Source organism: Carcharhinus amblyrhynchos, chromosome 2, assembly GCF_965287045.1.
Source record: "Carcharhinus amblyrhynchos chromosome 2, sCarAmb.v2.hapA, whole genome shotgun sequence".
NCBI classification, from domain to species: Eukaryota; Metazoa; Chordata; class Chondrichthyes; order Carcharhiniformes; family Carcharhinidae; genus Carcharhinus; species Carcharhinus amblyrhynchos.
Genome location: NC_137325.1, coordinates 71,008,583 through 71,025,912, shown reverse-complemented (window position 1 = coordinate 71,025,912; position 17,330 = coordinate 71,008,583). Strand labels below are relative to the sequence as shown.

The following is a 17,330-nucleotide window of genomic DNA, read 5'->3' as shown; positions in this document are numbered from 1 at the left end:
TATCCTGGTAGGGCAGAAGATAGAATAATCATCAGAACGGCAGTACTACTGGTGATGGATTTAAGAAACTCTCAAAATCTAAGGGGAGTGTCTGGAGACAGTCACTTGAAGTTGCTATTCAGTGAAATGGGGAAGCTGGGAGCAACTATGGACTGTTTGCTGAAAGGACTATAATTCACTGGGGAGTGTAATGGGTTATGTGTATGAAGGAGGAGCATTATTCTGTAGCTTAAAGTAGAAGCTGACTATAAAAAGGAAGCAGTGCTTAAGCAATACTGTTTTTAATCATTTGTTACAGGGAAATTTTTGAAGTGTGAAATCTTGCTGTGTCTTCTTTCAGCTAGTAACTGGAAGTTTGCATCTCTTAAAAGATATTGGTCTCTGTGTAGATTGTAACAGGATTTGGAACCCACTGCTCAATACCAGGCTGAATAACAAAGTTACTCACTGACCACTCAGTAAAGTCAACAACATATTTTCATTAGGTTATCTACATCTGAGAATAAAAGACTGGAAATAGCAGAGATAGTGTTGAATTGGCCGCTGTTACAATCTTATTAGAGACTATTATTTAAAGAAGAAATCCAAAATAACCAACAGAACTACACCACAAGATTTTGCACTTCTAAAAAAAATACGACTTACTGTAATCAAAACTAAATAAAGCAAGCACTATAACTCTTATAAAGACTTACGCTGTACTTACATTCTACGCTATATTTCTCAGAGTTCTCTTATCTTCTGAAACCTTAAAAGGTACATTCACTTTTCCTGCCACCAACCCAAAAAGTACACCGCAGATGTATAAACGTGTTCACAAATGTAAAACCAGGTAGTTTGGAAGGCCTTTGTTTCCAACATGTAGAAACTAATGTGGTGCAGGCAGTATAATAGGACAGCATCATTTAATAAACTGCTTTTGGTTTTAGTGTAAAGTTGTGCTTTTTGTTCTTTTCATTCAGTGTGGGCTACCATCAAGGCATTTTAACATGGCTGAACCACATCAACATCTCTTTAATGGCAGATTTATGCTGTTTTAAAGCACTTCTGCTGAACTGGGCTACAAGATACAAATAGCACAATGAAGATAAAATGCAGGTAAAATAAGCAAAAACTGATCAAGCTTGAAAATCTGTCATTCATGACACTCAAACCACTTAATTTACTAAACATACCAACATTAATTTGGGGAAAAGCCAGTGGACAAGTAAATGAGTCATAATAATTGGAACAGCTATGCACACAATTCCTTTCAGTATCCTTCATCGCAGATAGAAAGTAACACATTACAAGTATTCATAATCCTCCACTAACTCCATCCACCTAACATTGCAACTCATTACTAACATTAAGTTCGAAGCCTTAAATGGTTAGTTACTGAGAAAGAAGTAACTATGAAAAAAAGGCACATTGTGACCTCCTGAGGCTGGTAGCTTCTTCACCAATAGTTACATGCAATGATTTGATTTATTGTCATATGTACTGGTATACAATGAAAAGTATTGTTTCTTGCATGCTATAGAGACAAAGCATACTGTACATAGAGAAGGAAAGGAGAGAGTACAGAATGTAGTGTTACAGTCATAGCTAGTGTGTAGAGAAAGATCAATTTAATGCAAGTTAGATCCATTCACAAGTCCGATGGCAGCAAGGAAGAAGCTGTTCTTGAGGCAGTTAGTATGCATCCTCAGACTTTAATATCTTTTTCCTGACAGAAGAAGGTGGAAGAGAGTATGTCCACAGCATGTGGGATCCTTAATTAAGCTGACTGCTTTTTCGAGGCAGCGGGAAGTATCAATGGATGGGAGGTTGGTTTGAGTGATGGACTAGGCTTCGTTCATGACCCTTTGTAGTTTCTTGCGGTCTTGAACAGAGCAGGAGCCATACCAAGCTGTGATACCAGAAAGAATGCTTTCTATGGTGCATCTGTATAAGTTGGTGAAAATCGAAGCAGACATGACAAATTTCCTACAGTAGGACTAGGGGGCACAGCCTCAAGATAAAAGGGGGGCGGTTTAGAAGGGAGTTGAGGAGGAACTTCTTCACTCAAAGGGTGGTGAATCTCTGGAATTCTCTGCCCGTTGAAGTGGTGGAGGCTACCTCGCTAAATATTTTTAAGACGCGGGTTGATGGGTTTTTGATAAGAGAGGGGATTAAGGGTTATGGGGAGAGGGCAGGAAAGTGGAACTGAGCAGCGACAGATCAGCCATGATCTTATTGAATGGCGGGGCAGGCTCGAAGGGCTGGATGGCCTACTCCTGCTCCTATTTCTTATGTTCTTATGAGACAGTAGAGGCGTTGGTGGGCCTTCTTAACTATAGCGTCCGCATGGAATGACCAGGAAAGATTGTTGGTGATCTGAACGCCTAAAAACTTGAAACTCTGGACAATTCCTACTTCGTTCCTATTGATGCAGACAGGGGCATGTCCTCCACTACATTTCCTGAAGTCAACGACTATCTCCTTCATTTTAATGACATTGAGGGATAGATTACTGTCATCGTATCTGCTCACTAGATTTTCTATCTCTTTCCTGTACTCCATCTAATTATTTTTGAGATTCAACCCACTATGATAGTGTAATTGACAAACTTCAAAATTGAGTTGGAGGGTAATTTGGCCACACAGACATAGGTGCATAAAGAATATAGTAAGGTGCTGAAGACACAGCATTGTGGGACATTAGTATTGAGGATGATTGTGGAGGCGTTTTTGCCTATCCTCACCGATTGCAGTCTGTGGATTAGGAAGTCTAGGATCCAGTCGTAGAGGGAGGAGCCAAGGCCCAGGTCACAGAATACGGAGATGAGTTTCGTACTGCAGCAGGCGACGGTGCAGAGGGACCTCCGGGTCCTTGTGCACGAGTCGCAAAAACCCAGCCTGCAGGTGCAGCAGGTGATCAGGAAGGCTAATGGGATGCTGGCCTTCATAGCGAGGGGGATTGAATATAAAAGTAGGGAGGTCTTGCTGCGGCTATATAGGGCATTGGTGAGGCCGCAGCTGGAGTAGTGTGCAGTTTTGGGCACCGTACTTACGCAAGGATATTTTGGCCTTGGGGGGAGTGCAGAGGAGGTTTACTAGGCTGATATGGGAGTTGAGGGGGTTGAGCTATGAGGAGAGGCTGAATAAACTAGGCTTGTACTCGTTAGAGTTTAGAAGAATGAGGGGAGATCTCATTGAGACGTATAAGATGATGAATGGGATGGATAGGATAGGGGTGGAGAGACTCTTCCCGCTCAGAAAGGACAGTAGAACTAGGGGGGCACAGCCTCAAGATAAAGGGGGGGCGGTTTAGAACAGAGTTGAGGAAGAATTTCTTCACTCAAAGGGTGGCGAATCTCTGGAATTCTCTGCCCGTTGAAGTGGTGGAGGCTGCCTCACTAAATATTTTTAAGACGCGGGTTGATGGGTTTTTGATAAGCGAGGGGAGTAAGGGTTATGGGGAGAGGGCGGGAATGTGGAACTGAGCCACGACAGATCAGCCATGATCTTATTGAATGGCGGGGCAGGCTCGAAGGGCCAGATGGCCTACTCCTGCTCCTATTTCTTATGTTCTTATGTAGGAATAATGGTGTGAAGAGATGGTTGCAAAGAAAACGAGTCAAATTTTGCACCAGCCTTTTTGTTTTACTCAATGTATTCAAAGTGCAAGATCAAAATGACATATCAAATTCTAAGGGATAAACTGCCCGTCTTTGTAATCTTAAATTGCTACCAAATAATCTTACACTGGGTTCAATAGATTCATTTACTCCCTTGTGCTCACTGAATTTTAACATAATCAAGTCTTTTGTCTCCATTTCTATTTTAGTCTCAGCTCCCAGTTCACTTTTTATTTCCTGTGAAAATTGCTGCTCTAGTTACAAGAGGAAATGCTATTAATCATTTTCCCTCCAGGAATCCTTCCGTCATCTCACCAATTCCAAATTCAGCCTAATGCATGGAGTGAGTATCCATGCAAATTTGCATCTTCATTCTGTTAAAATAGAGTCTATACAGAAAGGACAAGCTGTACAAATGATAATGTGCAGTGGTTACTGTGAATAGTTTTGTTTGAGTTTGAAGATTTGTAGATCTTCTATGTGCAAACATTAGAAAACATAAGCATTCAACAATGATAAAAAATATCAACTCTCTTCAGTGCTCCATCACAAAATAAAAAAGAGTTGCCATAGTCCCAGTTGACCATAATCTGCTCACCTCAGAGGAGGAGCTGACTGGTGATGATTTAATCTGGATACACCACACCTCAGGCGAGGTTGGGAAGGCAGGACCTTCATGAATAACTTCAGCTGATACAGGAATTGAACCAGCATCACACAAAAAACTGTTCAGCCAACGAAGCTAATATTACTGTTGAGTAGATAATGAGATTTTGAAATAGAATCTCCACTGGTAATATCAGTTGTTGTTTAGTGTACCTTCGTCCATGATGCTTTTTACCCTTTGGGGAATAATGGGGGAAGTGGTGGAAGGATTTAGCTGATTATCAGCCTATTGAACAGCGTTGAACACTCCTTCTATGGCCAACGTTGCTCCTATTGCTAACAGGTCCTGCTGTTGGACTTGAACCCGGTTCTTCTGGTCCAGCAGTCGTGGTGCCACAAGACCTCCAGGTAATATCAGTACAACTTAAGCAAATCTGGCCAGCCCAAGCCAAAAAAAAGAAAGAGAATTTAAAGATATGGAAGTTACACCCAAAATCATATGCATTTGTGTTTTCTGTGAAATTATACACTAGTTCAACTTTCAATTCAACAGATCGAACCTTACCCACAAAATTGGACGTGCTCCTAAGTCAATGTTCCAAGTTTCCATCAAATATGCTGGTTAGGGAAGTCTCCACAAATTGTACTAATTTTCTTAGCCATAGAAAAGAGGAGTATAATTTTCATTTCAAAATATATTTAGCTTATAAAAAAAATGTACTGGTAGATACCAATTTACAAATGGTACTTTATAAAAGTATTTCCAGTGACTTGGAGTCAAATTACCCACTGGTTCAGGACTGGACTTGCGTTAAACATGCTGTTCGAGATAAATCCATTTTGTTCTCAATATTAATAAATATTAATAATATCAGCATGATTAGATACACCAGGTTACCTCTCTTAGATACACTTAGAAATCCACTTCTAATGGACAAGAATAAATGATTATATTCTATTAAGCTGTCAGATTGGGTTGTCTGTGGGAGAAGATTTATATTTGTGATTATGCTATTTTCTTTTAAATTGCAAGCTTGAACTGTAACCTAATGAGTTCATCATTGAGCACCCAAAGTGGAAAGTTCTATCCCTGTATACACACATATTCTATACAGTTTAGTCTACTGTTTATAATTATTGTTCAAATCATTAAGCATCACAATACTGTCATACTCAAAACTTATTACTGATCTCAATGTTGTTGGATGAAATTATCCTGGATGAAAGAAAAATAGGAAGTATTTTCCTTATGGATGTTTCAGGAACTCAGAAAAACAAATCACAAAATAGTTTCATTTACCTTTTTGGAAAGATTTCAATTTGGCACTCAGGTCTTATTTGAAATTAAAATCTTTGTTCACTCAGATGTTGTTGATGAACTGAATTGATGCATTTTGATGATAGTCTATTCAAGACAGCCACTAGCTTGCAGGGAATGTACTATGGTCTATTGTTGCTCAAGTTTATTGTCTTTTTACACTTGTGTCCTCGCGTTCACAGCACAAGTTCAATATTCCACTTTCATTTCAGTTTTATGAATCTTTTTCAATGTTATGCTCTGCAAAAAAAGCTAATTTCTTTGAAGATCTCTGGAAATCTTAAATTCCATTGAATCATAGAATCCCTACAGTGCAGAAGGAGGCCATTCAGCCCATCAAGTCTGCACTGATCACAATCCCACACAGGCCCTATTCCCATAACCCTACATTTTAATCCTGACACTCGGGTCAATTTAGCACAGCCAACCAACCTAAGCTAAAACACCTTTGGACTTTGAAATTTCAATTTCATTTTTAGTTATTTAGTGACTACATTCCCCATTTATCTTCAGAGTCGCTCAAAAATCACCCACAGAATTCTCTGCTTTCATTGATCATGTTATGACATACTTCCTGATGGAAAACTGAATTTTAGGGATGGTAAATGTACCAAAGTGCTGCAGTTGTCTCCCATTCAAAACTGATTGTTCCACTATTATGAAAAAGCTTACTGAAGTCCCAACATTTAGGAAAAGAGGGGGAAAGGAAGGTAGCTTAGCTTGCAGGAGAACCAAAAGAATTTTTTTCCCCCCCCTCAAGTCACGCTGAATTTAAGAGCAAGATTGATGATCATTTATGAATGCAGTTAGCTGGCCACAGCCAATCAGAATGAGATGTCTGTTGGGCAGATAGCCTGCAGAACCAGGTCACATCACGGGAGCATGGAGGAGGGAAGAAAAGAGATCCAGGGAGCAGGGCTAAAGATTGCAGGAACCTCGTGGAGGACATGACAGCCCTTGGGGTTCATTAGGAGGTCATTGGATCAATGGGATGCTCTAATTGCTTTAAAAATCTCAAAGTAACTTGGTGGTCCTGGAAGGAAGCAGTCCTATTCCTCTTGGTCCACAACCAGTTCTGGAAAGCTACTTAACTGTCTCATCTGGCAACGTTCACCTCCCTTCAACGGCTGGGGACTCAGGGAACCTAAGTGTAAAAGCTGCAAGATTAAAAAAAAATTAGTACACAGCCTTAAGATATATATTAGGATATTAGGGGCAGCACAGTGGCAGAGTGGTTAGCACAGCTGCCTCACAGCGCCAGGGACCTGGGTTCAATTCTTGGCTTGGGTCACTGTCTGTGTGGAGTCTGCATGTTCTCCTCGTATCTGCGTGGGTTTCCTCCAGATGCTCTGGTTTCTTTCCACAGTCCGAAAGATGTGCTGGTTAGATGCATTGGCCATGCTAAAATTCTCCCTCAGTACCCGAACAGGTGCCGGAGTGTGGTGACTAGGCGATTTTCACAGTAACTTCGGTGCAGTGTTAATGTAAGCCTACTTGCGACAATAATAAATAAACTTTAAAACTTTTAAATGAAAGATCCTTTTCGTGAGGGCAGATTGGTTATTCACATCCTGTTCTGCCTTCATTAACAAATGGAAGTGGGGAGGATTGATTTCAGGTTTAAATTTTATTTGCAAATTTAAATCTCCCACACACCCATTTTCAAACATTAAAGATTTCCAGAACATAATCATTGCACAACACACCACAGAAACAAACTATTCAGTTTACCATGCCTTCAAATAACTGTTAAAATTGATCATGTGGCAGTTAATAAGTATGGTGTCCAGTTTTGTTACGCTATGTTTAGAAATACAGAAACATAGAAAAGAGGGGGAGTAGGCCATTTGGCCCTTTGAGACTGTTTCACCATTCATCATGAGCACAGCTGATCCTAAATCTCAACACCATACCCCAATACTCTCTCCATACCCTTTCAAAACTCAAGTGAGAACGTTTGTGATCCTTAGTTTAGAATTGCAGCACTGAACTACAGAATACCAAGCTTCTACTTGAAATATAAGTGGCAATTAGCCATCTTTCTTCGCATTTGTACAGTGACACAGATTAACAATATTGTACCTTTCAGTACAGAATGTTACTGATCTTAGCTGTCAGGTTGTGGGAACGTGTAGGTGGGGCACTTCCCAACAAAGTGATTCTTGGGTGCCAGTGAAAAGCCAGCTAAAAAGAAACCATTTCCCTATTTGAAGGCAGATCATCAACACTAGTAATGAACCAAAAAAAAAAAAAATCAATATTTCACAGAGCAAATAGATTTAAAATGTGTCTACAATCCATGAGCCCAAGGTATTTCCAAAGTGTCACTGGAATATTTTGCAAAGAATAATTTTTAGCTAGAAAATATATTTTAAAAAGTAGATTTTAGAAAGATTTGTGTTTGCTATTCTTGTTAGGCCAAAAACTACATCACAATTTGGCTGAGTTATTAAGTATTAATAAACTTTAAAAATGTGAACACAGTACTCATATCAAAAGGTGTGAAAGTTCATTCATATTGGGCTTTTAACACATGCTTCATCATGAAAATCCCTGCAATAAACACACGCTTCTTACTGCTTTCATCCAGTTTCAAATTTCAGTAAACATGGTGAATTTCAGTCGCAGAGTGCATGTAATATTGGGTTGGTCAGATATTACATAAGCTGTTATATTAGCGCAAAGAGGCAAACAGGTTGAACTCTAATGTCGAGCTACAAACTTGGCAATTGGTGTATTATTTTAGAGTCCCAGATGTAATTCTCACATGTACAGTAGAGATTTCACTTCCTGAACCCTTTGATTGTTTTGTATGTGCTCCAATCTGTGCGTCTTCAATATTTCAGACAAAGAAAACAGGAGTTAAGTGTTTGCCAGTATGGTTAAGGCTGTTTTCTCATTACAAATATCTTCTCCAAGCAATAACATCCACCTAATTTCACACAAAACAACCTTTTCACCATTTACAGAAGAGATTTTTCTTTTTCCAAGCCCACAAACGTTCAAATTTAATCAAATTTGCCTTCAACCCCCGCTCGGCTCTGTAGCTATAATCTTTGGCATCTATCAGCTTCTGTCATCTGATACAGCCACTGGGTCGAGCAGCTGTTAGCTGGAGAGTGATTTAGGAGTGTCCCTCTGTTCAGCTTTCATGATCGCAGCTTTCAAGAAGTCAGTTCTACTCCTTCAATCATTCACGATGGCAGGAGTCCAAACCCCTGGATGTAACACCACCTCCCCCACCAGCACCCCCAACAGTGAAAGTATGCAGTGGACAGCAACTAGCAGTCCCAGATGGACTCAGATTTCAGGACTTGTGTTCATGTGGAATTACGTGTTAAGTTTTCCATGAAAACACCAAGAGACTGCCATGAATAGATGGCTTTCATTCAGCTTTGAAATGATAGGAAGAGAAGAGGGTTCCTAGTGAATTGCGTGCTGACGCAAATGTCAAGCCAAAGCAAGACCTTTGGAAAATATTTCCTTGAAGTGTCAGCGAACCTGTTTCCTATAATACTGTCTAATTGAACAAAGAGTGCCAAGTCTTATATAAGACGAGAAGATTTTTGTACCCAAGAATAAGAAAGAAGAATCTTACACTTCGTGCTAGCAAACGAAAATTAATGTGTTAAATCCTAATACTTCCTCTCAGAGGACAAAATTATGATGCTTAAACCCCCAAGAATATCTGTCAAGGAAGGCCAAGTGAGCATCTGGATTTTAATCATCTTTCATCATTTCCTTCACCAGGTCCAAAAGTTTCAGTTATTTCAGCTGAGCCCTGACCCAACTGACATTTGCTTTTTGTCCTTAAAAAAAAGTTTTCATTGACTGAAACCTGCTTTTCTCTTAGATTCACCGCATCACAGATAACAGTAAGTAGAATATGTTCTACGTGCAATAAATCAATCCTGCATTGCTGAACTGTGAATCCTCTCCAAGCTACACCACCACACCGATGCTCAGAGCAAACTCGTGAAACTTGGCATGGAATCTCTGCTAGGGATGCAACTGCGGAAATGAGCCCAAAATGATCTGGGCACTGCTGTGGTTCTGTTGAGTTGGGGTTATGGTAGAGTCTCCTGGCAAAGCAATTAAGCACAAACTCAAACATAAGAGCCCTGACAAGCTAGCAAGGCAAAAAATAGCTGAAGACCATTAGTTCTGCCAAATTTAATGGCATAACATCATAACCTGTTTGATTGTGTCCTGCCTAGCAATGGGGAATGTTCCCCTTAAAATTAGGGATGATGCAAGGGGCTCACCTTTTCAGCTGGAGGCAAGGAAGATATCACAATTGAAACTGGAAGGGAAAAGAGGCTATTAGAACTTTGATGTGCAGTTGATATAAATACATTAAGGCTATGCCCCTCCATGGATGATTTGGCACTCTCGGACACCACAACATCCGCTGCCACAAAAAAGGCAAGCGGGGGTGAAGCCATGATCAGGAAGGGGACAAGGCTAGCCAATTGCACTTGGTGTACTGACACTTAGAAACCATTGAAAATTTACAGCTCAGAAACAGGCCTTTTGGCCCTTCCTGTCTGTGCCGAAACATTTTTTGCCTAGTCCCACTGACCTGCATTTGGACCATATCCCTCCACACCCCTCTCATCCATGCACATAAAACCATAGAAACCTGCGATCGTGATTTCTCTAAGCTAGGGTAGACTAAAGGAGCAGGTCAGCCAACAAGAATAAACCAATGCAATTTTTCAAAGCCATCTCGGCCTTTTGGCTAAGATGAAGCATTAGATCAAGCCCAGGCAGGGATGCGATGCTTTATCCTGTCAGCCTCGATCTTGTTTGATCAAGCCAAAGATGGGATGCAATGTCTTGTCAGCTTGGATCTTGTTTGTTCTTCATGTGGGGATTACGATTGGACTTAATTTGATTTGGGCTTTTGATGAGAATTAAATTACCAAAACAAAAAGGCAGGGGGTACATGCGTTGGGTTTCAAAGATGCAGTCTCCATATTTAAAATCAAAGCCAAATCTCCCATGGATCAACGCAGTCGATCAAGTATAATTTACATAATCGAGTATTGACTGGAGCAGGACCATAGTGGGGTTTGAAAGATGGTGGGTTAAGTTTGTATAAAAAGGTGAGGGTTATACATTCAGAGTGAGGTTGATGATCACAAAAACGAACATTTCTCTTTGTCCCGTGGTTCTTGTTGTCTTCTGACCACTGCTGTCTTCAATTAGCTAATCAGTGCAGCACAGCAAGACAGACCTGTTTGGCTTCAATTGACTCTTTACACAAAGGGCAGATCAAATGACTGAACTTCAATTAATTTTAGCTGACCTTGAAGTAATCTTAAGTAATTGCTGCCGTGGCGTACCTGGGTCAGTGATTTCAACTGATTGCTGGACACTGCAAGTCAATGGTTAACATTGGATTCACATTGTCAAAGATGCCGGTGCACCAGACAGGCACAACTGACAGGAACGCACCACTGTAACCTGGGGCTTGGTGAATATTGTGAACAGGGGATGCTTTGGACAAATGGACTTTTGAACCATTGAACCAGTATTCTGAAAGAACAGACAGGATTGAACAAGAAATGGAGTTGATTTATTGATGAAAGATGACATTAAGGCTATATTAAGAAATGACTGGCACTAAAATAAACTGAGTCTAACAATCACTAACACTGCTCTTTAAATTCACTTGCAGGTCTAGCGATCCTCCGACCTCTGAAGGAAGAGCCCGAACTGGCAGTGACCCAGTAGACTCTAATACATGCACTTATCCATGACCATGACTTCAGGGACATCATCCACGTACCGGCCTTCAACCCTCACACACCGGAGCATGGTCTGGATATCCAATGACCAGTGAAGCCAAAACGCAGCCCAGCAGTGACCCAGAATTCCCGACTGCACAGACCAATCTACCGACACGAACTGCAAGCAAGGCATCAAATCCTCCATCCACACTAACCAGAGTGAAGAACCTCATTGGACACAACCAAATCCTTAACACCGTAAACCACTCTCACCTTCTCCCAGGCTTCAAAAGAAGCAGACACTCCAGGAAGCATGGAAAACTGCAGCCCCACAGGTGAGAGTGAAACAACGTGGTCCCAAGGCCCCCTTCCCAGCTTACTGCTTGCAAAAGTTCAATCTCTGGAAAACAAGTTGGATGAACTTACAGCCGGACTCACTTTCCAAAGAGAACTGAGAGATTGCTGTGAACTCTATTTCACAGAGATGTGAAATATTCCTGCTTCACTGATCAGTGCCCACAACCAGAAGGCTTCTCAATCTATCAAATGGACAACACAGCAGCCTCAGGCAAGGTGAGGGGAGATGGGGTCTGCATCCTAATCAAAATCTCATGATGCCTAGACGTAGCAACACTGGAAACTTTCTGCTCCCCAGACCTAGAATACCTGACGCTAAAATGCCACCTCTACTACCTTCTGCAGGAGTTCATCTCCGTTATCCTGACGGCAGTTTACACCCCACAACATGCGAACATGAAGATCACACTGGACAAAACACACACAAATACGAATAGCCTTGAGATGAAACATCCTGAGACCTTGTTCATCATGGCTGGGGACTTCAATCAGACCAAGCTCAAGAGTGTACTACCAAGTTACCACCAACATATCTCCTGTTCCACCAGAGGAACAAATATCCTAGACCACTGCCACACAAATATCAAACATGCCTACCACTCTATCACCAGCCCACACTTCAGCAAAGCAGACCACAAGGCTATGCTCCTGCTCCAGGCTTACAAGCAAAAACCGAAGGAGGAGAATCCAAAGAAAATCATGCAATGTTGGTCCAAGGAATTGGATGATCACCTACAGGGCAGCTTGGAGTCAGTGGACTGGTCAATATTTAAAACTCTGCAACCAGCCTGAATGAGTACGCCACTACAGTAACTGACTTCATTAGTAAGTGTGTAGCAGACTTTGTGCCAAAGAAGCAAATCCATGTGTTCCCCAACCAGAAACCATGGATGAACAGGGATATCCACTGCTTGTTGAAGTCCAGTTCTGAGGTGTTCAAGTCAGGCGACATTGACCTATACAAGCAGCCAGATATGATCTAAGGAGATCCATCAAAGATGCCAAAAGACAATACCGGACCAAGCTAGAGTCCCAGGCTAGCCACACCGACCCCTGCTAGCTATTACAAAGTCTGCAAGACACAACAGGCTACAAGATGAAGGCATGTAAAATCGCCAGCTCCAATGCACCCCTCCCTCATGAGCTCAATGCATTCCATGCCCATTTTGAGTAAGGGGTCAGCGAGAGCATGCCCTCCATCCTGGAAGACCTGGATAAACCTTATCTGGGGTCACCTTTGCAGATGTCAGAACAGCTTTCTCAAAGGTCAACCCATGGAAAGTGACTGGCCCGGATGGGGTACCCGGACACGCACTCAGATCCAATGTGGATCAGCTGGTGGGAGTATTTGCAGGCGTCTTCAACCTCTCTTTACCACTACGGTTTGCCTGCCACTGCAACAGGTCCGTAGTAGATGCCATCTCCCTGTCCCTGCACTCAACCCTGGAACACCTAGATAACAAAGGCACCTATGTCAGACTCGTATTTATTGCCTATATCTCAACCTTCAACACCATTATTCATATGAAACTCATCTCCAAATTCCTTGGCCTGGGCTTCGGCTCTGGCTCCTCCCTCTGCAACTGGATCCTAACCCACAGACCACAATCAGTAAGGATAGGCAACAACACCTCCTCCACAATCATCCTCAACACCGGTGCCCCACAAGGCTATGTTCTCAGCCCCCTACTATACTTCTTATATACCTATGACTGTGCGGCCAAATTCCCCCTCCAATTTGATTTTCAAGTTTGCTGACGATACCACCGTAGTGGGTTAGATCTCAAACAATGATGAGACAGAGTACAGGAATGAGACAGAGAATCTGTTGAACTGGTGAGGCAACAATAATCTCTCCCTCAATGTCAATAAAACAAAGGAGATTGTCTTCGATTTCAGGAAGTGTAAAGAAGAACATGCCCCTGTCTACATCAATGGGGACAAAGTAGAAAGGATTGAGAGCTTCAAGTTTTTAGGCGTCCACATCAACAACCTGTCCTGGTCCCCCCCCAGTGCCAATGCTATAGTTAAGAAAGCCCACCAATGCCTCTACTTTCTCAGAAGACTATGGAAATTTGGCATATCAGCTACGGCTCTCACCAACTTTTACAGATGCACCATAAAAAGCATTCTTTCTGGTTATATCACAGCTTGGTATTGCTCCTGCTCTGCCCAAGACCGCACGGAACTGCAAAAGGTCGTGAATGTAGCCCAATCCATCATGCAAACCAGTTTCTTATTCATTGACTCTGTCTACACTTCTGCTGCCTCAGCAAAGCAGCTAGCATAATCAAGACCCCACATACACCGGACATTCTTTTTTCTGCCTTCTTCCTTCTGGAGAAAGATACAAAAACCTGAAGTCACATATCAGCCAACTCAAGAACAGCATCTTCCCTGCTGTCAGGCTTTTGAATGGACCTACCTTGCATTAAGTTGATCTTTCTCTACACTGCACTCTGCATTCTCTCATTTCCTTTATCTGTATCGCATGCAAGAAACAATGCTTTTCACTGTATGTTAATACGTGTGACAATAATAAATCAAATCAAATTAATGTTGAATCGATCTGGGTGGAAATAAAAAACAAAGGAAAAAACTCCTTGGTAGGAGTAATTTATGGACTCCCGAGCAACACTTCCAAAGTGGGGCATAGTATAAACCAAGAAATAACGAGGTCTTGCGAGAAGGGCACAATTTTAACATGCAGATTGACTAGATTAATCATGCAATGTTTGAGGAATTGTTTCTTGGAGCAATATGTTATAGAGCTAACCAGGCAGCAGGCTATTTTAGTTTTAGTTTTATGTAATGAGGGCAGGACAGTTGAGGAATGACGGCCTTTAACTGTCCTGCCCTCAATTATTTGTGGCCAGTCTACTTGAACTAACTCTTTCCTCAGGCCTGTAATAATTACCTCTGCCCAATGCTAAAACTCTAGTGCATCCTAGAACTGAATGCACATAAAAACATAGTGGGGCCTACTTCAAGTTGAACACAGGCTAGTTTCAGCAAAACAAATCTCACTGAAAACTACCATACCCTGGAAGTATCACACTCATTTGTTTGCTTCCTATAATTTTGCTTCGGCTGTCTCTGTGGATAGTTGCAGGTACATTTCCCTCCAAAACATATCACCCTGCTAGTTTTTATGTTGATTGATCTAAACTACACTGATGTAAGGCCAAAAGAGCTGAACAAATTTTTAAGGTTATTTTTCCCGCTGTGGGAGAATACGGTCAAACATCTGCATCACCCAGTTATTCTTCAAAACCCCTAGCAACCAGCCTCACTTTAGCTTTATACATTGATCTGCAAGGATTTTCCCAGAACAAAATCCACCAGTGGTAAAGCTGCTTTCCTTTTTTCTATTACTTCAGAATAAACTCCAAGTGGGATTTTCCAGCCACACTCACCCCAAAACAGGAAAATCCCGCCGTTGCTTGATCTGACCCTCTGCCTGCCCCCTCCCAGCCTCTCACTTGCTACAATTCCGTTGGTGGGCAGGATGGGAAAATTCTACTGCAAATCTCTCCATCTCAATCACTTTGATTTATCTCTTCTCTTACTTGATCCCAAGGCTTATTGGCAGCCACCAAAACTTCACGATCACCAGGTGCTTCTGCTTTCAGTTCTGTTTAAGGACTGTTCCATGGCTGTTACTTCATTGTCTGATCTATTCAAGCAACGTGCTTGACCTTTTCTATTTGAAAGATCTTCCATTTGCGTTATCAGAAAGTCTTTCTCCATGACATGGTCATTTCTAAAGCAAAAGTCATTTCTAGACCATTGTGCTATCTTACTCTCCATTCTTTCATTCCACTCTTGTACTACATTCTGATAGTCCATTGACCTCATTTCTTAGCCATCATCTCGAACATTCAACCTTTACTTATACTTGCCAGCATCTTTCCCTGCACATCCCATATTTATCACAACCCTCTGGTTATTAGACGCCCTTTCAAATACATGTCTCCCTAGAATCCACTAGGCAATTGGTCTTTGGATGTGATAGCTTTGTGCCATTATCGTTCACTTTACCATGACCCAGATTTTGACCGACATTATTCTGTTCTTCAGAACCTTCACCACAAAGCACATGAGCCTTTAAAGTCCAAGGTGCCTCATTTCATTCAATCGGCTACTCAGAGTCCAAGAACCTCAACACTACGAGCATCATGTATAAAAAGCACTATCTTATCTTCATCACCAATCAACTTAACCCTTTATGACCTTCTAGGAACATAAAAGCAGGAGTAGACCAATCAGCCCATCTGGCCTACTCCATCATTTAATATGATCATGGCTGATCATCCACTTCAATGCCTTTTTCTCACACTATCCACATATCCCTTTACTTTATTAGCATTTAGAAATCTGTCCATCTCTATTTTAAACAGACTCAAAGAATAAAAGTTTCCACAGAACCCTGCAGTACAGAATTACTCCCTCTGAATAAAAACTCCTCTTCTTGTGCCTTCCCCCTTATTTTGAAATTGTGTCTCCTGGTTCTACACATCCATACCAGGGGAAACATCTTTCCTGCATCCACTTTATTTTTATATAATGAGTCAAATCTCAAGTAAGTTCCATCTCAGATAGCCAGTGCTCTCTGAGTTTTGTCTCGTGACATCATCCTTGATGAAAGCCCATCTCGCTGAATGGAAAACATTGGAATGTGTGGAAAAAAATTGAACAAGTTGCAGTACCTTCTATCCGAAGAAGAACCATTGCACAGAACAGAAGACAATTTGGGGACTAATTTATTGGGACTATATCCTCTAACCGTAAGGACTCAATTCTTAACATGAAGAGCTTGCAATTTGGTTGATCAGCTAAAATTTTATGCAGCATTTAATCGATTACTATGTGATTGCTTTCACGGAGTCGAATGCCAAAAGTACTTCTAGCTGTGGTTTTAATGACCATGATATTCATGCTTTCACACATTTCTGAACCTATTATGAGACAATTCCACATACATTATCAGACACTAGCTTCACTCATGCCCGAAGTTCAGTCCCTATCCATTTCTCCAAAATTTTGTCTATTGTAATGACTTCAGTCAGGCCATTGAGGTTTTTTGGAGATCAATAAATTTATTTATAACAGCAAGTATAACTAAACAATTTCTGGCTCCAAACTCGATCACAAGCACAGTAAACCTTTGACAAAGGCAATGCACCACGAAGAATCATTTCTCAAAGAGAGTTAGAAATCAGTGAATAACTGTGTTCCCCACAACTGTTATGCATTCTGGTACAGCAGAATTCCTCAGGTACTGAATTTCACTTCAATTTATTGAAGAGATTTTCAGCTTGGTCCCAGGCATGCAAGAAGTCAAACAGCTCCTCAGTACAGGTGGTTTGCGATCGAGAATTCACTCGCTCTGTACAGGCGTCCAGTATTTCTTTCAGTTTCACACAAGTTTCAAGCTGCTCGCATTGTTCCCTGACGTTTGTTATGGGATCCACCAATTCTTCTTCCTCTTCTTCTTCTTCTTCATCTTCTTCTTCATCCTCCGGTCCCCCGGTTAACATCAGCTCATCCTCCAACCCCATGGTGCCGACCTTGCACTCACACCCCGGCAAGAAGAACTGCGCATTGCTCAAGCTCAGGCCATTGAGGTTGGTCTAACGGAGTACAAATTCCCTGATTAAGATCCAGTTGATGGGCCATCAGGGAGTCTTTACCTAGCACTTAATCCTGGAG

The 17,330-nt window shown here is 41.5% G+C and overlaps 1 protein-coding gene and 1 pseudogene across 2 annotated transcripts in view; both read right to left on the bottom strand.

Annotated features, from left to right (window-relative positions):
* agmo (alkylglycerol monooxygenase) overlaps nucleotides 1–17,330 on the bottom strand; it is a 306,229-nt gene that overhangs the window by 211,526 nt on the left and 77,373 nt on the right. The gene's annotated exons all lie outside the window — the stretch shown is intronic.
* Nucleotides 16,907–17,217, bottom strand: LOC145360997 (cytochrome b-c1 complex subunit 6, mitochondrial pseudogene; annotated as a pseudogene).